General features: G+C 38.2%; 1 protein-coding gene across 3 annotated transcripts in view; it reads left to right on the top strand.

Moving 5' to 3' along the window:
- The window catches only part of LOC136855158 (piggyBac transposable element-derived protein 2-like), a 69,293-nt gene that overhangs the window by 29,922 nt on the left and 15,399 nt on the right, over positions 1–23,972 (top strand). Inside the window, exons 2-3 of one of the 3 annotated variants that reach the window (XM_067132067.1) lie at positions 8,296–8,475; positions 16,049–16,262. The exons of 1 other annotated variant lie outside the window; for it this stretch is intronic. The gene's annotated coding sequence lies outside the window, so the exon portion shown is untranslated. The remainder of the gene's footprint in view (positions 1–8,295; positions 8,476–16,048; positions 16,263–23,972) is intronic. One more of the 3 variants, XM_067132066.1, reaches the window with a different exon arrangement.

Below are 23,972 nucleotides of genomic sequence, written 5' to 3'. Positions count from 1 at the left end.
TTTTGTAAAATTATAATTACAGCTCACACAATAACATAACAGATAAGACCTAAAATCAGTAACAAATTCTGAGTATATTTATTGTAAAATATTTACAAGATGTCCTGGGACCAGGAGCAGTAGTACATTCTCCCATGAAATCACAAGTCAAACTGTGATCTCCCTCTATCCTCTGCTGAGCCACTGGACTTGCTGTGCGAAAGTTGCTAGAAGTCATTTATGGTCCACAGACGTGATCTGAACACTTTTCCCACAAAACTCATTCAAACTGTATGACGCAAAATCTTGTACATACAGAATGATGTTTATTTTTCAAAAGTTTGTAGAAAAGGGAAAAATAAAAGAAACTATTCAATGATGTTTATTTTTCAACATATAATACATCTAAGTCAATACATGTTTGCAATCGTTGGTACCAGCCTTTAAGACCATCTGCATAAAACTGGGGGCCTTGTGATGTGAACCATGTCAAAGCAGTGTTTTTCACATCTTAAACTGACGAATGTTTGTTCAGTTTTGGAAACAAAAAGAAGTCACTAGGGGCTAACTCAGGACTATAAGGTGGATGCTGAATGTTTTCCCACCGAAATTCACGTAACACACCTTGCGTCTTGCGAGCGCCATGTCGTGATGGAAAAGGACTCGCCGATGCAGCTTTCCTGGACGTTTTCCAGCAATTTTCTGAGCCAATTTTCTCAAAACTCCTTTGTAATAATCAGCATTGATTGTTCTTGTGTTTTCAAGGAAGTCAACTAGCAAAATCCCCTTTGCATCCCAGAAAACGGTGGCCATGACCTTCCCTCTTGAAAGTTCCACCCCTTGGCAGGCACTGTTTTGATTGAGTTTTATCTTCGGGATCATATTGGTAGAGCCACGTTTCATCACCGGTAACGATTCTATCTAGAAATGCTTCAGGGTCTTCATCCCACTTGTTCAAAGTTGCTGTTGAAAGGCCTGCCCTTGTTTGCTGCTGATCAGGGCGCAACAGCTTTGGGACCCACCTAGCAGAAAGCTTGCTCAGCCCCAAGTTTTCCACTAGAATTGTATAAGCTGAGCCAACAGAGATATTAAGGGTATCGGCAACTAATTCAGTGGTTATCCATTTGTAGGTGGTTGATTTCTTTGGGGCATTATCCCCATAAACTTGCTGCAAAGCATCGATGATTTGACTGTTCTTCCAGCCTAGCTTCACAGGAATTTGATGTTTGTTCTGGCCTCGATTTTGTTGGAATCCATGCTACTCGAGTGAGTGCTAACTTCAGACTACTGGTACAGCGTTGTTACAGGTTGGCCATCACTAATCCGGCATCATTGGGACCTAGAGGGTGCCGGATTAACCATTTATTAGGCTAGAATACACGAAACCCAGTAGCTAAGCACCTCATCCTAGAATTAAGATATCCCATAAATCAGTACAAGTTGGTTAATAAAGAAAAGACAATTATCAAATACAGGTAGTGCTCGAGTTACAATAATTCGACTTACAATATTTCGCGTTCACGATGGGGTTAGCAATTAATACCGATACGAAAATATTTAGGAAATATTTTTAGATTTTGCGCAGGCAGCGAGAGAGACCAACTTCTTTTCCTCCATCTCTTTATTCCATCTGCTAGTTAAAAAGGTAAAAGAATGATAAAAGTATTGTTAGTAACGTTATACTCTTGTGTAAATGCGTACCGCCATAAACAACCGAATGGGAAACTGTTGTTTTTGCTAACTGTTATGCTTGTATTTCAACCATCGTACGGTTAAACAATTACTGTAGTTATGTTACAAATGACGTTAAGTACAGTACAATAGGACTGATATATTTTTTACACTATACCCTCATTCGCTTTGGAGAAAAGATCGGCAAGGAAATATACTGCTGCAGTAACTTTATGCTGCAATTTGTAGCTGAAGCTGAGGAAGCAATGTTCAAGCTGCTAGTGACTATAGATTATCATGCATCAGCAACATGGATGAAACTTGACCGTAAATAAAATTGGAGAGAATGTATTTTAATCAAAACTACTGGCCATGAAAGAATACAAATTACTGCTGTTTTCAAGCCGATAAAAGATAAATACGTAAAGCTTGTATTATGATGAAATCAAGAGAAAATAGCGAACGGAATCTTGATCTTTTTCTTACACAAAACAAACATGCCCCCAAAGCGGCCAGCCGCGATTCCATAGCGTCATATTAACGAAAAAAATAGCTAAATTAATTTCACAACAAAACGTATTTAAGTTATATTTCGATTTAAAAACATTTAGTATAACAAAAAAATATCCTTGTCCCAAATAAAAAAAGTATCTATTCATTTACACTTACTAGAAGCAAGAAAAGCTCTCTGAACTGAGTTAAATGCGGCGAAATAAACACCGCGTTATCGATTCCAAAAACAAAACATTGATCGCAATTTATAATAAAAAAGCAATATGAGAATATACGCAATTGGATACGATGTAGTAAAGCATAACTTTTTAAAAGATCCATGAAAAAGATGCACATTCGTTATGTTGATGTTTGTATAATACTGTTAATATGTGAATAGAGTTTAGTATAATGTAGGCTAGGCCACCATCGTATATGGAGCCTATAATGATATACCATAGCGTAGGCCAAAAGACAATTATAGATGTAAAAATGGAACAGCAAAAGCATGCCTGTGTTTACAAACACCTCCAGTTTGTTGAGGCAGCACACTGCGCCACCAAATCGAAAATCAAGGCCAGCGGCGAGATAGCGCAGCGACCGGAAAATTTGAAAATTAGTGCGAAAACAGAAATTACTTAGCCAAAATTTGTGCGGATTACTGATTGTTCGGACTACTGATTGCCGGATTAGTGATGGTCAACCTGTACATGCATATGACTGTTCCTGTTCAACAGGGATAAAGACTATTAGTGAAATAACAAGCAGTCGTAATGAAAACCAAATTTGTCCATAAACTTAGCAGATATGGATGTTTTCCATGAACTTTTTGAAGCCCCCTCGTATATATATATATATATGTGGGTGTGTGTGTGTGTGTGATTATAATCACTTTTGTACATGATCCATTTATCACACATTACCACAGGTGAATGGCTTGAAATAACCTGTCTTGGAAATAAAGTTGAAACTGGTCAGGACCTACACCCTGTCTCTTAGTTTTCACCTGTGGTAATGTGCGATATATATATACTGTGTGTATGTGTATATACGTGTATACAGTAAACCCCTGTATTCACGTTCTCACAATTCACGGACCCACGTATTCGTGGATTTCTCTTAGGAACGCATCTACCCATTATTCGCGGAAAATTTACCCATTCGCAGTATTTTTCACTGAGACATACTAATTACTGTATTTTCATATAATTTTCATGGCTAAATGTACTTTTTGTACTAAAACTTAAAATACTCAGGTATAAGCATTTTTAGAGGGTTTTTCTTGTGTTTAAACTATCAAAATAGGCAGTTCTAAGTGTTTTTAGAGGGGTTTTAATAATTCGTTTATTTTAGCTATTTGCAGGGGTGGGGGTCCGCGAATATGGGGGTTTTACTGTGTATATGGATATGTATATATATATATCTATATACTGTGGACTCACGCATTCGCGGGTTTCTCTGTGGAACATATCTACCCATTATTCGCGGAAAATTCGCCCATTCGCGGTATTTTTCACTGAGAAATATCCACTAATTACAGTGAACCCCCCGTATTCGCGGGGGATGCGTCCCACAACCCCCCCGCAAATAGCTAAAATCCGCGAATGCTTAAAAACCCCTCTAAAAACACTTAGAACTGCCCCTTTTGATATTTTAAACAAAGAAAAACCCTGTAAAAATACACATACCTGAGTATTTTAATAGTTTTATCACTAAAAGTGCATTTATTCATGAAAATTATATGAAAATACAGTAATTAGTGAATATTTCTCAGTGAAAAATACAGCGAATGGGTGAATTTTCCAGAATGATGTCTAGATAGGTTCCACAGAGAAACCTGTGAATGCATGAGAACGCGAATATGGGCGGTTTACTGTACCGTCTTTTCATATAATTTTCATGAATAAAAGCACTTTTTGTGATAAAACTATTAAAATTCTCAGGTATAAGCATTTTTACTGGGTTTTGCTTTTGTTTAAACTATCAAAATGGGCAGTTCTAAGTGTTTTTAGAGGGGGTTTTAAAGTATTCGCGGATTTTAGCTATTCGCGCAGGGGTGTGGTACGCATCCCCTGTGAATATAGGGGTTCACTGTGTGTGTATATATATATATATATATTATATATATATATACAGATCAGACGCGCAAGGCGCTCATTCATATGATGAAGCAGATAAAGGGCAGGAATACGACGCGATACGCATTTTGTTTTAATCCTACGTTTCGTGACAACATCGCCACATCTTCTGGGATTTTCTACAAAATAAAATATAATATGTTAACATAAAATAAGAGCTGATTATAAGATCCAGTAGTTGAAAAAAGCTAAAACAATTTTAATGGTAAAATTACAACTCACAGACTTAAATTACATGCACACTTGGTTAAAACTGAGACTATAGGTACAAAAAAAAAACTTATATAAAAACGAAACAAACATTTAAATATCTCGGCAAAATTATATATATATAAATAAAACGAACGCCAACACATACAATAAAAATAAAAAATTATACACTCATAAAACTACAGCTGAAGACAGCTCCACACAACCAACCTTTCAGCATCAAAGATAAAAACACACTAAAAGTAAACAACGTCAAAGCGGTACAAAGACTGACAGAAAATTTAGGCCAAAAACAACGGGACAGCAGAGGAATGGTTGTTTAGAGTCGGAACTTCGTAATTTGATATTTAACGTTTCCAAAATCAGCAGTTCGTTGAGTTCCTTTGTTTGGCCAATAATTTTAAAATCTTAGTATTTGATGGTACTTTTACATTTGATAATGTGGTTCCTTATATAAGAAATTTCCGGGTTAGATAGCTTACAACCAGTTCTATAACTAACGCCGATGAGAATCGGCCCTGACCCTGAGAAGACGCCGGGTAGATCAATATATTTTCCCAGATTACATCTGGGACAAGTGTATTCATAAACGGCGCCCGCGTCATCAAAGGGCAGAGCCGATCCTTAAACTTGAAGAGCAAGCCAATGGTCTTAGGATTCTTAGGTATAAGCTTTAGATTTATGGCTCCAAAATGTTTATGTACGATCTTAGTAAAATCTCTCCGAAAATTGTCATTTAGTAGATACGGGAAACTGGCATAAAGAGGTAGCTTAGGGATGTTAAAATGTAAAGGATGTTCAGAAAACTTTTTGTTAAGAAGTTTATTTAAAATTCTATAGAAGATCTTAGAAGGAAAGCAGTTATTTTGAGAAGTACTGGAGGAGAAACGTAGTTTCGTTGTGGAAGAGAGTCCAGCTAGAGGTAAGAGACAAAGCACGATAGAGCAAGGTATATATAGAGTTAAGTTTGAAATTGAGGAAACAGAAACTATAGAAGTTGGAACCGAGACCAGTAAATGTTTTCTTTCTAAAAATTGAGGTACAGAAACAGTCATTTTTTCCTTAGAGACCAAAATATCTAGGAAGGCTAATTTTGAATTTTGTTCTTTTCCATTGTAAAATTAATATTACTTTGGTAATTATTAGAAAACCCCAAGAACTGGTCTGCATCGACCTCATGTTTGAATAAGATAAAAGTGTCGTCCACGTAGCGTGAGTAGAACAGAGGGCGGAAGGCCAGGGGGCACTCGTCCAAAATGCGCTCCTCCAGGGAGCACATGAAAATGTTCGCAAAGGTAGGGCCAAGTGGAGACCCCATGGCCATGCCCTCAATTTGTACAGAAACAGTCATTTTCCTTAGAGACCAAAATATCTAGGAAGGCTAATTTTGAATTTTGTTCTTTTTCCATTGTAAAATTAATATTACTTTGGTAATTATTAGAAAACCCCAAGAACTGGTCTGCATCGACCTCATGTTTGAATAAGATAAAAGTGTCGTCCACGTGCGTGAGTAGAACAGAGGCGGAAGGCCAGGGGCACTCGTCCAAAATGCGCTCCTCCAGGAGCACATGAAAATGTTCGTAAAGGTAGGCCAAGTGGAACCCCATGGCCATGCCCTCAATTTGTAAAAACAGTCATTTTTTAGAGACCAAAATATCTAGGAAGGCTAATTTTGAATTTTGTTCTTTTTCCATTGTAAAATTAATATTACTTTGGTAATTATTAGAAAACCCCAAGAACTGGTCTGCATCGACCTCATGTTTGAATAAGATAAAAATGTCCGTCAGATTTTACCGTGAGTAGAACAGAGGCTGACCAAAATTCCTCCAAACATGAAAATGTTTAGGGCCAAGTGGAACCCCCATGGCCATGCATTTTTGTTTAAAAAATTTGACCATTAAAAACAAAAGCCCTTTTAGAATTGGCCGTGCTGGACACGGCATTTGTTTTTAATGGTCAACTTTTAAAACAAAATTGAGGGCATGGCCATGGGGTCTCCACTTGGCCCTACCTTTGCGAACATTTTCATGTGCTCCTGGAGGAGCGCATTTTGGACGAGTGCCCCTGGCCTTCCGCCCTCTGTTCTACTCACGCTATGTGGACGACACTTTTATCTTATTCAAACATGAGGTCGATGCAGACCAGTTCTTGGGGTTTTCTAATAATTACCAAAGTAATATTAATTTTACAATGGAAAAAGAACAAAATTCAAAATTAGCCTTCCTAGATATTTTGGTCTCTAAGGAAAATGACTGTTTCTGTACCTCAATTTTTAGAAAGAAAACATTTACTGGTCTCGGTTCCAACTTCTATAGTTTCTGTTTCCTCAATTTCAAACTTAACTCTATATATACCTTGCTCTATCGTGCTTTGTCTCTTACCTCTAGCTGGACTCTCTTCCACAATGAAACTACGTTTCTCCTCCAGTACTTCTCAAATAACTGCTTTCCTTCTAAGATCTTCTATAGAATTTTAAATAAACTTCTTAACAAAAAGTTTTCTGAACATCCTTTACATTTTAACGTCCCTAAGCTACCTCTTTATGCCAGTTTCCCGTATCTACTAAACGACAATTTTCGGAGAGATTTTACTAAGATCGTACATAAACATTTTGGAGCCATAAATCTAAAGCTTATACCTAAGAATCCTAAGACCATTGGCTTGCTCTTCAAGTTTAAGGATCGGCTCTGCCCTTTGATGACGCCGGGCGTCGTTTATGAATACACTTGTCCCAGATGTAATCTGGGAAAATATATTGATCTACCCGCGTCTTCTCAGGGTCAGGGCCGATTCTCATCGGGCGTTAGTTATAGAACTGGTTGTAAGCTATCTAACCCGAAATTTCTTATATAAGGAACCACATTATCAAATGTAAGAGTACCATCAAATACGAAGATTTTAAAATTATTGGCCAAACAAAGGAACTCAACGCACTGCTGATTTTGGAAACGTTAAATATCAAATTACGAGTTCCGACTCTAAACAACCATTCCTCTGCTGTCCCGTTGTTTTTGGCCTAAATTTTCTGTCAGTCTTTGTAACGCTTGACGTTGTTTACTTTTAGTGTGTTTTTATCTTTGATGCTGAAAGGTTGGTTGTGTAGCTGTCTTCAGCTGTAGTTTTATGAGTGTATAATTTTTGCTTTTTATTGTATGTGTTGGCGTTCGTTTTATTTATATATATATAATTTTGCCGAGATATTTAAATGTTCGTTTCGTTTTTATATAAGTTTTTTTTTTTGTACCTATAGTCTCAGTTTTAACCAAGTGTGCATGTAATTTAAGTCTGTGAGTTGTAATTTTACCATTAAAATTGTTGTAGCTTTTTTCAACTACTGGATCTTATAATCAGCTCTTATTTTATGTTAACATATTATATTTTATTTTGTAGAAAATCCTGAAGATGTGGCGATGTTGTCACTAAACATAGGATTAAAACAAAATGCGTATCGCTAAATAAGTATTCCTGCCATATATATATATATATATATATATATATATATATATATATATATATATATATATATATATATATATATATATATATATATATATATATATATATATATATATATACATATACATATACATATACATATACATATATATATATATACATATACATATACATATATATATACATATATATATATATATATATATATATATATATATATATATATATATATATATATATATATATACAGGGTGCTGCATAAGTAATGCCCTTTTTAATTTTATATCCTATAATGTATATTTTCTTTATTATTTTCTTTAATTAATTTGCTAAATCTTCATTTTTTCAGATATTTTATACAACCATGAGATTAACAAAGGAACACAGAGTAAAAGCAATTCAATTGTACTATCAAAACAATAAAAATGGTGCTGAAACTGCAAGGTTGTTATCAGCTGAATTTAACATCCCAAAGGTGCAAAGCCGAAATATCACAAACTTGATTAGAAAATTTGAATCCACAGGAAGTGTAAGTGATGCTCAAAGAGCCGGTAGGCCAGTTGTTGCAACAAGCTTAGAAAAGTCCAGTGAACTACAAGAATCGTTGTTGCGTTCTCCTAAAAAATCCAGTAGGCGTCTTTCTGCAGAGTTAGCAATTAGTGATAGGAGTGTTCGCAGAATGTTGAAGAAGCAAAAGATGAGACCTTATACTATTCCACGTGTGCTTCAAAGTTTGCATGATGGAGATCAAGATAGACGATTGCAATTTTGTGAAATCTTTATGACTAAAGTTAATGATGATGTAACCTTCCTTGACAAGATATGGTGGTCAGGTGAAGCAACCTTTAAGTTAAATGGACATATCATTCGCCATAATTGTGTGTATTGGAGCAATGATAATCCTCATGTCATCTTGGAAAAGGATATTAATTTACCAGGAGTAACAGTTTGGGCCGCCATTTCTTGCATGGGATTAATAGGGCCGATATTCTTTGAAAGTACTGTGAATCAAGATAATTATTTGCATATGCTACAAACGGAATTTTGGCCAAGAGTTGAAAATCAAAACGATATTTATTTTCAACAGGATGGAGCACCTCCCCATTATGGGATAAGAGTTAGGGAATGGTTAAATGAAAATTTTGAAGGTAGATGGATAGGACGAAGAGGACCAATTGAATGGCCATCACGTTCACCAGACCTAACACCATCGGACTTTTTTTTGTGGGGTGTATTGAAAGATCAGGTTTACAATCTTAAGCCGAAAACAATTCCAGAATTAAAGAATGCAATTTCAGATAAATTTCATGAAATTACCATGGAAATGTGTCAAAAAGTTTGTAAAAGTGTTGCTGGTAGAGTTCAGAATTGTGTGGAACATGAAGGGGAATATTTTGAACATCTCAAATAAATTACTAAATTCTAAAACTTTATATCTTTTGTAACTTTTATTTATTTTTTCTTAAATTTGGTTTGATGTCATTTGTATTGAACATTATTAAACCGAATAAGCATTATATTAATTTTGTTAATATATTATATTATATTAATCTATTAACCTGTGGCAATACATTCATGTTCGAAAAAATAAAGGATAATCAAAAGGCTTTAATTTTGTTCCACTTAAACAAAGGGCGTTACTTATGCACACCCCTATATATATATATATATATATATATATATATATATATATATATATATATATATATATATATATATATATATATATATATATATATATATATGTACTGTATTTCATTATTTTTATAGAGTATGGGTAATAAACAATGTAGAAACGTTTGAATTAAAGCTCATGGTTAAATGTGAAAAATGAAGAATAAAACATGATAAAAATGATAGAATTCAGCTGCATATGTAGATGCCTAGACCGAGACATAAACGCATAATTGTTAAGTAAAATGAAGTGGTCTCCAAAATGAAGAGTAAGATTTTTTCCTTTTTTAATTTTTTAATTTTAGTTATTTATTCATTATAGTGTATTATTTATATTACTGTACTGTTAAATAAATGTGAGATGATTAAGATCGTCATTAATAAAATAGTGGGACAATTTTGTTTTCAACAAAAACATACCGTAAAATACAAAAATATACATGATCAAAATTATTGTAATTCAGCTTGTGAATTTTAACGATAAGTATGACTATAAAGTACATTTCATCATATTGATCTTGGAGAGGTTTTTTTTTTTTTATTGTTACTGATGTCGTCGTCATATACAGTTGTAAATCTGAGGACGGTCCGGGAATAGGATTCGCAAGTGATGACACTTCACCACAACAGACTGTTGTGGGATTTTTCATACCACTATATTAGAGTTAAAATTATTTTGAGTCTTGTTTTCATGAAGAAATAATTATATAAAGCAAATTATTGAGTAATTTTTGCCATCAGCAGTCAAATAATCATGATCATGGCAACGTTCAAACTTAGTGCCGTCTTGACATATAGAACAGAAGTAGAGGGCTGTCATTGGCTAGCAGATCTCCATGGCAACCAGCCAGCCAATCAGGTTTTAGTTGTATTCTGTCTGAGAAAGAACTTTTGCTCAGAGAAGCTGACAACATAAGTGCGTATATATGTTTTGAATACAAATCATAGTTTTTGATAGTGTATGTATTTTACCAGTTACATGAAGAATAGAATGAATTCCTTCTTATTACGTTGAGTGCAAAATTGTTGGTTCAGAGATTCTTCAGCAACAAAATGTAAATTTTCTTTCCTTCAGAAGATATTTACGAAAGCTGTGTTGACATACCTTAAAACAAAATTCTTCTCTTTAATCTCTCGAGGATAGAATTATGCTGCATGGGGGAACTGGCAACTCACCCACTCTATGTGAACACAAGTATTGTTCAGTAACTCTGCTTTTGTCTTTGTAAAGTTTACCTTTGCCATGTCTTTTCTTTCCTAAAAAACATACAAAGCATCGTATTGTAGCTATCAGTCGGGCAGCAGATAGGTAAAACTGTTAATGCTCAGTGATTGGCTACAATACTTCCTACCGTTCCAGACAATAGCGTTTCTTAATGACAGTACATACCATGTGTAAGTTAAATTGGTTACAAGTTAAAAGCATTTCAGTTCAGTACAGTATAAGTACAGAACAGTATATATAAAATGAAAATATAAATGAAAAGTTTTTTATTTACATTTGGTAAATAAAAAGGAAAACGGTACATGACGAGCAGAGGAACTGCAACTATCTTGAATCGTGGCCGAACATTATGAATTTTAAATCGGCTGACCCTCTTCGGTGTCCGTCTTATCCAATATCCAGGCAGTGAGCTCAGGCTTAACGAGGGTCAACTGTACATATATATATGAATCTTTTACTGTCATACCACAGTATATGAAGATAAAAAGAAAAAAGATGCATGTCTCAAAGGCATTTTGCTAAATGCCATGGAGCAAAATTACAACAAAAATTCGCTCCTGAAAAGATTCCAAAATGTGTTAGGTTAAGAAAAGAAAAAAGGGTGGGGGGGGGGAGATATATAATCACAAAATCTGACAAAGATGGGAAAATAGTTCACTTAGATAAGGAGACATAGGTCAATAAAGTTCAAGAACTAAAAGATGTGGAGACCTATGATAAATTAACAAAAGATTCCACAACAAATATTGCCGCCCAATTTAACAAATCAGTCAGAACCATAAGGGCCAATAAGAAGAACGTAGAATTACTGGAGGCATTCAAGGTAATCAACCCCTCTCTCCCCTATTTTTACTGCCTCCCAAAAAAATAAAGATAGGATTCCTTTACACCCCATAATATCTAGTAGGGGCTCTTTCATGTGCAAATTATCAAAATGGGTTGCAGACCTGTTATCACCCTTTCTAGGAACCTTCTCATCCTCCCACGTCAAACATGCAGAGGATTTTCTACAAAAATTTAATAGTTTAAACATCCCCTCAAATAACATCAAATTGCTCAGCCCAGACGTTGAGTCATTATTTAGTAAAGTCCTGATCGCCAACACGTTGCCTTTTTAAAGAGGAAGTTACAACCATATGAAGACCATTTTCCTCTTTGCATAGATAAAATTAAAACTTATCAACCTTTGTGTAACTAACGACATGTTTTCTTTCACTGGTAATTTTTACTAACAAAAATTTGGCTGTAGCATGGGCAGTCCCCTATCAACCCTTCTAGCAAACTTGTACATGGAATATTTCGAAACAGAAATTTTGTTGTATATCAAACCCCTTAATATGGTCTGGCTTAGATACGTTGATGATATTTTTATTTTCTGGGACAGTAGCTGGGGAGACTTTAATGAATTTTTTAATAGACTTACTTCGCTAGTTCCGACCATAAAATTCAAAACAGAATGGGAAAAGGATGGAAAATTGCCGTTCCTAGATGTATTGATCATAAGGGAACAGAACAGATATGCTTTCACAGTATATACGAAACCCGCTTTCGCTGTTTCCTACATTAATTTCTTAAGCTACCACAATGTCTCCGTAAAGATCATGGTAGGGTGCAACTTATTCCTCAGGGGGCTTAGAATATGTTCAAATGGGTACCTAGATAAAGAATTTAACACGATCCGCCAACACCTAATGTAGTTGCTGTATCCACCACACATTATCGAGAGGGCTATTAACAAAGCGAATAAAATATACTACAGAGATCCCATTCACAACAAATAGATTTTAACAACAAAATAAAGCTTCCGTACGATGAAAACATCCAAAAAGCCACCGAACAACTCGGGTCTAACAATCCTATTATTTTCCATTATCCCAAATCCATCGGGAGCTCGCTCATTAATGTATACTTAAATAAAAAGGGGAAGAAGCCGGAGTTTACAAGATTCCATGTAGCAATTGTAATGAGATTTACTTGGGGGAGACGGGTAGATCCCTCTCGCAAAGATTAATAGAGCACAAAAGATCAGTACAGTATGCTTCGAAGAGTTTGGTGATTTTCCTACATATCAGAGATAAAGGCCATTCCAACGGGGCAGAGCTGGTTTTCAAAAGTAGCTGTCCGTACAAAAGAAAGATGCTGGAATCTGCTATCATCAATCAAACCAACAATATGAACTTGTCAGGAGGACATTGGAAATCGGATGACATCGACGGGTTAATCCTCAAACCTCTTCTGAGGAAGGTGTTCCAGGAAACACGACCACCAGACGCATCACCAAATGGGCGTTAATTAGGCCAAAAACCAATGGGGAATAGTTTATTTTCTCTCCTCCTTGGGAAACGGTCACCTGCATACCATCGGAGACTTAATGCCACACCTACATAAGCCCGTAGGAGATGTGTAAATCTCACAGCAATACCTACATTGGACATACTACTTACGACCCTTCAGAGGCGACCAAGGGGCCATACACCAGCACTTCATTGATATACATGATAGGAAGCCATCCCTACAATTGCCATCCAAAAACCAATTCTAAGCATCCAGCAAAAGTCAGATCACATACTCCCTTCCAGCAGAAAGAGGACTGAGCGTGTGAACACAGACCAGACACTGCGCCCCTGAACGCTAGACACGGTGCGGCCTTCAGGAAATACAAGAGCAACCAAGGAAGCACAAGTAACACCTAGTATGTCCCTGAGGCCTTGCCCGACACGAACCACAGCCAGCATTTAGGGGTTGATATCTGAAAAATTTTTGATTTTTATTTTATATTTTTATTTTTGTAAATACAAAGTACAGTATACAGTGTAACCATACATTGTAAATAAAAAAAATTTCCTTTTATACATACATAACTATTAAGCATTGTTTTGTAGCTGCAGTAGAATATCCATTTCATATTTTATGAGTTATGCCTAAACCTTTCGACCCTAAAAGTGGTTCATCCCTTTAATCCCTGGACCAGTCACAGCTCAGGTCTGCTTTTCCGTCTGCACGTAGAGACAAAATGATTGTAAATTCAAATTGTAAACCAGTAGTCACTTGAAAATGCCACAGAGTGCAGAAACAGCTGTCGTGACAGAAAACAGTAAATGGAACAAAGAAGTTTGTCTTCTTCACCGAAGATTGGCGCCTGAGAATCAGAGAAAACTCCGACGATATGAAAATTCTGGCAAAACACACATTGATGCCACAAAAGCAATTGCATTCAATGAAAAAATGTATATATATATTATACAGTCCATGGCAAAAACACATTGATTCCGCCACAAAAGTAACTCCAGCATTTCATTTAGCTTTCTGGTATCTAGCAATGGACTATTTCAACGGGTGACACGGGCCCCTTCCAGAAATAGAAAAAATATATATATATATATATATATATATATATATATATATATATATATATATATATATATATATATATATATATATATATATATCACACTACCACAGGTGAAAAATAAGGTCCTGACCGGTTTCGACTTTTTATTTCCAAGCCATTGATGAAGGACTGATACAGAGTATTGGAAGTCCCAAATATATATGCTACAGGAACAGTACTGACAAACATACACAACCTTTAGAGACTACATAACCACCCACAGGCCAGTGTCAAGGTAGGAGTGGCCTTCAAAACTCATTTGGCTAAAAATCACAATATACTCTCAGGGGACAATACTGATAAACATACCGACCATAAGCGACAACAGATCCACACCTGACAGGTGCCACGGAGATGGAGTTTGGAAAAGTCATAAGCACTGCTGCCCCCGTACTGTTTACAAATATGGTAATCTTATTTTCATACATCTCTACAGCTTACCTTAAAATTTAAACAATTTACAAATTTCTTTTGATATTAAAGGATCAAGTTTATACAACCCTTGACTGATATTCATATTATGGCTGTAACTTTATTTTATAAAGCTAGATTCAGTAATATTCCTTTCCAGTGCATTATTAGAATATACAATCCTTTTTGCCTCTTCCTAATTGATAGCGTGATTGTTCTCACTAACATGTACAAAAATCCCACTGTTCCCTTGTGCATATCTCACACATTGCTTAGGCTGTTCTATTCTCTTTTCCAGTGCTTTACCTGTTTGGCCAATATAAAAGTTGTCACAAGACTTACAAGGAATTTTGTATACACACCCTTTAGTGCTGTCAGGGGAGTTCTTGATAAGTAAATGTTTCATTGTTCTTAAATGCGACATTAACACCAAAATTCTTAAGAAGATGGGGAACATCTTTCATATTATTATTATTGTAAGGCAGTACACAGTCTTTTTTGCCGCTTCAAATGCACTGTTTAATACACTGTCAGGATATTTCAAGTTCTTGCCTGCATTCCTAATCTTATCTATTTCCTCATCAATATATTCAGGGCTACATACCCGTAATGCTCTTAAAAACATAGATGAAAACACTGATTTTTTAACCTTACTGCCTTGTCTAGAATAGAAATGCACATAGGAAGAAATATTAGTGGGTTTTCTATACACACTATATTAAAACCCATTACTATTTCTTCATCTGAGGACATCCAAAAAAGGTAAGCATCCATCATTTTCCATTTCCATTGTGAATTTAATTGATGGTACTAATTGATTTAACTTGGCAAAAAAGTTATTTACATCTTTGTTCCCTGGCCATACACAAATTACATCGTCAACATAACTAAACCATGTTACATTGTGTGGAATTATGTTGTTTAATATTTTCTTTTCAAAAAAGTCCATATATAAGTTATTTAACACTGGGGATAGAGGGTTTCCCATTGCCATACCAAAATTTTGTGAGTAAAATTTGAATTTAATGGTAAATTTTAGTCAGCAGAGGATAGAGGGAGATCTCAGTTTGACTTGAGATTTCATGGGAGAATGTACTACTGCTCCCGGTCCCAGGACATCTTGTAAATATTTTACAATAAATATACTCAGAAATTGTTACTGATTTCAGTTCGTTATTATATTGTGTGAGCTGTAATTATAGTTTTACAAAATAAAGTAAAAAGAAAAATATTAGAAAAAACACTTAAAACATGGTAAAATTAGCATGGTTTTACAACTGCCTTTCAGAAACATTCACTTGCAACTTCCCATGGAAGATACAGAAAATTTTTTAGAATTTGTTTTTTTTTTTATACCATGTGCATATGCTTATCTTCCTCTTAATTTTTTTTTTTCAACAGACAAATGGACACTCATATACCCAAAACAACGAGAAAAGAAAAGTCAAAAGGCAGTCGGGCAGAGAGCGCAGCAGATGTCATGACTTGACGGCAGCTGAAGGCAAAGTGGACTGCAGATTGACGAGTAGACAGGCTTCCCCCTACCGTCGGCATCTAACGATCTTGCTTGAAAAGTTCACGGCTGTTCCAGCTAGCGTCGCAAAGAAAATCCTAGGTAAAGACCAGTTTGTATTTGTGTAGTAGGAACAACTCTGCTTCCTCCAGGAAACGTCAACTCACAGTTCATGAGAGAATTCATACTGGAGAGAAGTCTTGCACATGAATGGCTTCTCTCCAGTATGCATTCTCCTATGATTTGTAAGACCACTTGTAAAGAATAATGCTGCCCACATTTCTTTTGCACATGAATGCCTTCTCTCCTGTGTAGACGGTGTGAATTGGCGTTAGTAGTAATTTTTTAAGATTTGTCTTATTTTCTCCTGTATGGTATTGTGCTTGTTTTCTGTTCATGCATTATATATGTCATCTTCAACAAGCAGAGATGCAAGCATTAAGCTGTATAAGAAAGAGTTTGTGGAAACAGAATGTTTCGGTTGTACATGACCACGTACCCTATATGTTAGCCTAGCTGTTGAGGCCTGAGTGTGGTTTTCTTTATGTGCAGATAATGAGTGATCTGTTGAGGGTGAAAATTTTGTGAAATATTGGAGGATGATGGAGGCTGATAGTTTGCATAGACAAATTTTTAGGGCACACCACAAACCTACTCAGTCTTTTCCTTTTGTGTGCCAGTGTTGCTTCTCCTCCTCCTCTATTAGCCTATTTGGTAGCCTGGGTTAATTCCTCTGTCACTCCTGCTCCGTCTTCTTTTGCTCCCTATATGGTTCATGAGAAAAAATAATAGGTAATTGAGATATATTCTTTTATTATGGTTAGAAATTAGACTGTATATATTAGGGCAAAGATCCCTTCCCCATAGTGATTGACCCTTTTCGTCTCTCCAGTTCGGGTTTGGTGCATTCTCCGGATGAGTTGTTTGCAAGTTTGGTGCTCGCATTTGCCAGCTCACTCGTAGTGCATTTTGGGAAGAGGGAGAGCGATGTTTGTGAACTGGTAAAGTTACTTAGGGATACAGACATCATACGTTTGCCTTAGTAGTGCTGGGCTGGGCGTCAGTTCTCCAGCTATCATTTGCTCACCTGGTATCATCCTCCAAGCAGACGATAACCCTCCCCCATCCTACTCAGTTTTCCCCTTTATCACCTCGTATTTGTCACCTTGTGACAATTACAGAACTCCTTTTTATAACAGTGACTCTTCCTCTTTTGTTGCTTATTTATCAAGAGTGAGTTAGTCTGGTGATAGCATAGCTCTTATTTCTTGGCAATCACCTTCTAAGCGTTGTGCAGATGGATATGGCGGTCATTACATTTACATGGTGACGTCATTCAAGAACCCTCAACCTTCCCCACCCAGCTGTCCAGTACTTGCTATAAGCTTTCCGGGATGTCTTTGTTACTGACGTTCCATGGTATGTCACCTTCTCTGGTGTTTTTGACCTCACCATCATCGTCTATAGATTGCCGTTTTCTTCAATCTCAGTTCCTTTGTTTAGACTAGGGGTTTCAACTGTGATTTGGTTGATTCTCCTTTAGTATTTAAGCTATGCTTAGCTCGCATTGTTCCATTCCGTTTCCTTTTGCCAAAGAGGAATCTGTTGACCTCGGCTCCTGGTAAACAGGTAAGAAGTTAACACTGATTGTGGTAAGGTACGTTATCATGGAAGTAGATCCTGTTGGAATGGATGAACATTCGAAAGAGAAAGCTAGGAAATTATTTAGCGTTAAATAGCTCCTCACTCAACACAAATAGTGTATTGTACTCGCAACTGTGTTTGCATTGTTAGCTCTTAGCAACCAACCAACCTATAGCACACACCAACCAACCTAGGCAATCTCGGAAGTTTATCCTTCAGTGGGTTCTCAGATGCTACTGCATCTATTTCCAGTTTTTGAAGCTACTTAGAGCTGGGTTAGGACTTGAATATGACATAAGTTTTTTCACCGCCCTCTATTCAACTTGCCTATCACCATGTTTGTCAAATGGACAAGAGGGACCCTCCAGAGCCTCCTCCCCAAACCCCTTAAGAAGTGCATCCCAAATCGCCTGAAGTAGTGACTCTCGAATCACCTGAAGAAGTGCCTCCTGAAGGTGAAAAGCCACCTTCAGAAGAGATTAACTCCTCTGCTTTGCTGTGCAGTCATATCTTTATCATCATTCATTGGACTGCACAGCTAATTCGTCATCAGCATCTTTAATCGGCATTCATCACTGATGAGTACCCGTATGATTTATGTACGTAATCTTATTATTAAATACTGTATTGAATTTTTAATATGCATCTCTCTCTCTCTCTCTCTCTCTCTCTCTCTCTCTCTCTCTCTCTCTCTCTCTCTCTCTCTCTCTCTCTCTCTCTCTCTCTCTCTCTCTCTCTCTCTCTCTCTCTCTCTCTCTCTCTCTCTCTCTCTCTCTCTCTCTCTCTCTCTCTCTCTCTCTCTCTCTCTCTCTCTCGATGAATTACCAGTGTTTCCCAAGTTAAAGAGTTTGGGAAGGCTTGAATACTAACTGTATGAAAGAAAAGAAAATGTGCATGGCTGAATATGTAGGGGGACTGGATTACAGTATTTTCACACATTCAGTGCTGTATTTTCACGGGTAAAATGTGTATGACTTTAAAATTATATTAATAATATCATTTTAAAGATTTATACAGTAATAGGATAATAGGTTAATGAAGATTAATACAGTAATAGGATAACAGTTTAATGTATATTTGATGTAGGATGGTATTTTTAGGTATACTTTGTTGTTTGAACTTTCAAGAGGCAGTTATAAGCATTTTTAGAGGGGGGGTGTTAACTATTCGCAGAAATTAACTATTTGCGGGGGGTTCTGGTACGCATCCCCCGCCACTACGGGGTCCACTCTACAGTAATTTGAATATTGCACTATGAAAAAATCTGTGAATGACCAAATTTTTCCGTGATATATTTGGAGGTAATGTTCCACAAAAAATCTCTGATAACTGAAGGTGCAAACATTGAACTGCCAGCTAGTGGGGGTCCACTTTACATATAAGAGATAATGATGATTATAATAGTTTAAAAATTAAGAGGCTGAGGAATCTCTTATTCCTTTTACAAGTCAGTTGTAGTAAGGTAACAGAAATTGTGTACAGATCATATAAAGTATCCATGCTCATCCATCAGTAGTTTATTTTGACAGTGTCTAAGTGTTTAAGGCCATCACCTAAGATGAGCTGAATCAGGGGATTAGAAAATCTGTAGCACTACCTTTGAAGTCTTCCCTGTAGTGTCTTGCCCCTAGCATTTGTCCATGAAGTTCCATATAGAATTTCCCAAACCACTCTCGAGTTCAGCCTCAGAAGTGTTCTAGGCTGACATTCCAAGTGGCAAATTACACTTATAACTACAACTGATGTTTTGAACTCCTTGTTCAAGCAGGCTGTGTGGATCCTCAGAAGGCGGTGTGCAGAATTTCAGAAGTGTCCTGCAAAGCTTCAGGAAGAACCTCTGATAGCGATGGTTCTGAGGGAAGGATACTTTGTACCTTTTTACCCCTATGAACTTCTAATATCCTTCTCCCCACACTCTTCACACACACAAGTTCAGAGTTGGGAGTGGTAAATTGGACAGCTGTTATGCAATGAGGCCATGGTCATTTCCAGTCTCAACCAGCTTATCCTATTACTCCATTTTCGATGAGTCATTCAGCGTGGTCCTGGCTGCCTTTTGGAAGGGTAAAGAATGTTTTCTGTCGACACGTAGCACACGTACTTCCACATCCCAGTACACCTTCAGTTGAGGAAAAGTATTCTCTTGTGTGTTGGAGTTTTTAGCAGGTTGGATTCATCTGCTTGGTATCAGGGTAGTTCTCTCATTTTTTTTGGATGACTGGTTTGCTTTCACCAATTTGTTTCCAATGAACTTGAGGGTGAAGAATTGTGATGTTTTATGTCTAACCTCCAAGCTGGGCATTTTGTTCAATATTGACTAATCTATGCTTTTCCAATCCAGTCAATTGTTTATCTGGAAATGAAGATTAGCTCTATATTTTTAGGTGGTTTTCCAACAGAGATAGACAATTTTTTACCACTTTTGAGAACTTAAATGGGTTGGCCTGTAGCCCTCAAGAACCTTTACCGTCCTCAGATGTCTTGGAGGCAGATTAGGGGTCATTCTGAGAAGCATTTGATGTCAGGGACTTGGAAGGTAAACAGCCTGCAGCTGTTGGCAATTTTGAATGGTCTTACACAAGCAGAACATCTAATCAGGGGCAATACGATTGCAGTCTTTTCTGTCAAATCAACCTCTCGATTCTTACATAAGACGACAAGAGATTTGTTCAGGCTAGCAAAGAAACTTATTTCTCCTTTGGAAAGAGTCCAGCAACATCATTCTTTTCATTCCTTTACCTCGTTTTGTCTTAGGGAAAAAATTGTTATTGAAGACCAGCTCAGCTGAAAGGGCAAGGTCTTCAGTCAGACAGTCTCCTGATCCTCAGGTTTGCCAGAAGTTGTGGAGCCTCTGGGGAAACCCAAACACCAATCTGTTCACGACAGCCCAAAACACACTCTTCCAGTGTACTGCCCTCCATACCAGGATCCTCAGGCATGAGCAGGTGATACCTTCATTGAGAATGGTCGAATGTAGACCTTTATGCTTTTCCCCTGTTTGCTGTTTTGAGGAAATACTCAAGGAGTTGTGAGCTTTGCAGAACACAAGGATGATTTTGATAGCCCATTGGTGGCCCCAAAGGGAATGGTTCCTCTAACTTCCTTTCCTGGTGGTGGATGTTCCTTATCTCTTCCATTCAGGAAGGACCTCTTCAGACATTCTTATTTGAGAAGATTCCATCAAACCTCCGCATGCTTCATCTGACCGCGTGGGGATTGTCATTGTCTGTTATGAGCTAAGGGCACTTCTAGCAGTCCTTAAATCTAGGAGGCCCTCCAATGTTTGACTTGTGTATCAAGAACAGTGGTCAGTTTATTGCTCTTGGTGCTTGTCCAGAGTGATATCCAGCACCCATCCTGATTTAAGTCTTGCCAGTATCTCAGGTATGCAAAGCAGTTTTCTGTCTCAGCGATCAAAGGGCACCGCTTTATATTGCATTGAGTTGTGCATCATACTGATTGGAATATCACTCACGATTTAAAGTTTGAAGAGGTTTTCTATCTTTTGTGTTGGAAATTTCAAACTTCCTATCATGGCTTATGATGAAATTTAGACGCAGTCCTCCAGATTTTAACATAACCTCAATTTGACTCTCTTGATAAGAACTTTGAAGACACTGTTCTTTTAGCTCTTACTGCAGCAGAGTGTATTAGTGAGCGTCAAGCCCTTTCTTGTATGTGGGCTTTGTTCTAGTGGCAACCTCCGGCTTTTCTTTCATTGCCTAGAAGAAAAGACACAGAAGTGAAAGCCCTTCTCTGATTTGTTACAGTGCCGAATTTAACTGCTTAGGTAGGCAATGCTAAAATGGCTGTCGTATGTCCGGTTTGAACTCTTAAGGGTTTATATTAGTGAGCTTCAAGCAACTTTCTTGTGTGTGGACTTTATTCTAGTGGCAATCTCTGGCTTTTCTTTCATTGCTTAGAAGAAAAGACAAAGAAGTGAAAGCCCTTCCCAGATTTGTGACAGTGCATATTGTTCCTACACAATATACAAAGTATCGGTCCTTTACATACGGAATTACTTTCAATGAAGCTGGAATGGGCGTTAAACTTTCGAACAAGGTGGTTAGGCAGTTAACTGTCCCGCATGCTCATATGTAAACATTCCAGTTTGCTTTCAGCCATTGTATGATGCAGACATGTTTCCTGACTCTGCTGTGATTGCCATGTCGCTTTTTTCCGGTGGTATCTTTGTTTTCTTTTCATTATCATCAGCTTGTGTGTTTGATAATATTATGCAAACCCACGAATCATCTAAACCCATACGGAAGGCCGTCACCCAATGTGTGTCCTGGTGTTGACGGCAGGGGTTGCACCCACTTCTGCTCACCCGTTGACTTTGACTCTCATGTCCTCTTAGTTGCAGGGGCATGATTGTAAACCTGAATCAACTTCTATTGAGTGTTTCTGGTCTCCTGTGCAGTTGGTGAAGTTTACTGGCAGGAGGCAGTACAAGAAGAAAGCTTCCAAAGCGTCGTCCGGGGGTTACACGCTGCCCACTACGCCTTTGGTTGCCGACCCTTTTTCCTAGTTTCTCCCTCCTGCTAAACCTCCATGCTTGGCTCACTCTCCCTCTTTGTTTTCACTTGCCTCGTCAAGAGAAGATTTCCCTGGGGTGGGGGGGGGTGACCATTACGACCTCGGCTCAGGGGTCTCCACTCGTTCCGAGGGGGAAGCAAGAGGAGTCTCCCTCCCCTAACCCAACTTTGTCTTCTCCAGGTCAGGCGGACAAACTCCGGGAGACTTGGGTCTCCTTGGGCTCTTGGGTGTTCCTTCAGTTCAAGGTCTCTTGGCGCACCTGAAGGCTTTGTTCCCTCCTGAGCTTCCGGTTTTGACTCGCGCCTGTCACCTCCACCACAACCACAATGACTATGACGCTGTTCGCCAAGGGCCCTACATCTGTCTCAACTCATGCTCCAACCCTGATGACTCTGGTTGTGGTAGACCAAACTGTTATCCATGCTCCTGCTCCAGGTTATGCAGTGACCCTCCCAACTACTGTTTTCGCAGTTCCAGCAGTTCCGGCTGTTCCTGCTGTGCCTGCTGCTCCCTCCTGTATGGGAGACCAGTTGTTGACTGCCATCCTGAAGATGACGAAATCGAAGAAGAGGAGTCATCAGGTGTCATCATCGTCGTTGTCTTCATTTTCGTCTGCTGCTGCCTCCTCCCCTTCTTCTCCTGAGGCTCACTGGCAAAAGAAGGATGCTTCCCCCCCAAGAAGGCCCACCATGGAACTTCTAAGGGGCTGCCCCCTCCACAGGGGAAGCAGTGGGATCGCTCATTGGCTCTCCTCGGTCTTTGGACCCAGGAACTGTTTCATGTACCCCTCCGGAGTCTCACATCTTGGGAGCCTCAAATACGTGGGCCCCCCAAAGGCTGGCGTACTTGCAACCAGATCTTGGAAGCTTTCTTCCAAGAATGATACTGTGCCTGCCCCTTTGCGAGTTTCTTCAACCACTTGGGTAGAGACAGCTCCCGTTGATTGTTCTGTACGTGGTTCGGGAGCTTTGAGTACTCGACAAGGTTGAGTCACTTCGAGTACTCGAGTTTCCCCGAAACCTCCACTCCTTGGTCTGGTTTAGGCACAGAATGAGAAAGTTACAAAGCCTTTAGGTGCTTCGTCACTGCCTGCCGGTACTTCAAGTGCTTGGACAGGTTCCCTTCCAAGTGCTGACTCAAGGGTCAGAGCACCCTGAGATGCTGTGAGGTCCCCTGTGCAGTCTTCTTCACACCAGGATTCTTTGGCCTCGAAGAAGACTTGGAGCAAAGGTACAAAAAAGAAGGGAGGACGCTAGGGGCGATGCTCCCGCCCAGCTGTTGCCATTGGTTGGGGAAGCTGTCAAGACATTGTGCAACATGGCAGCGACATGGAGCTGAGTCCTGGGTAGTGGATGTCCTTCAGGAGGAATATCTCCTAACTCATGTTCCAGGCTCACCAAAGGATCTCACCCTCCAGGAGGAAGTGCAGGTGATGTTGAAGAAAGATGCTGAGGAAGTCGTGTCGGGTTGGTCCCCAGGCTTTTACAGCCGCATCTTTCTCGTAGAGAAAGCTTTAGGGAGTTGGAGACCAGTCATAGACCTCTCTCCTTTGAACCAATTCGTTTGCCAGACTCAGTTTACGATGGAAACGACACGCTCAGTGCTCACTTCCATCAGGGAGAATGACTT

The sequence above is a fragment of the Macrobrachium rosenbergii genome, chromosome 30 (assembly GCF_040412425.1).
Source record: "Macrobrachium rosenbergii isolate ZJJX-2024 chromosome 30, ASM4041242v1, whole genome shotgun sequence".
In the NCBI taxonomy this organism is placed as follows: domain Eukaryota; kingdom Metazoa; phylum Arthropoda; class Malacostraca; order Decapoda; family Palaemonidae; genus Macrobrachium; species Macrobrachium rosenbergii.
This window is presented reverse-complemented; position numbering and strand designations above follow the sequence as displayed.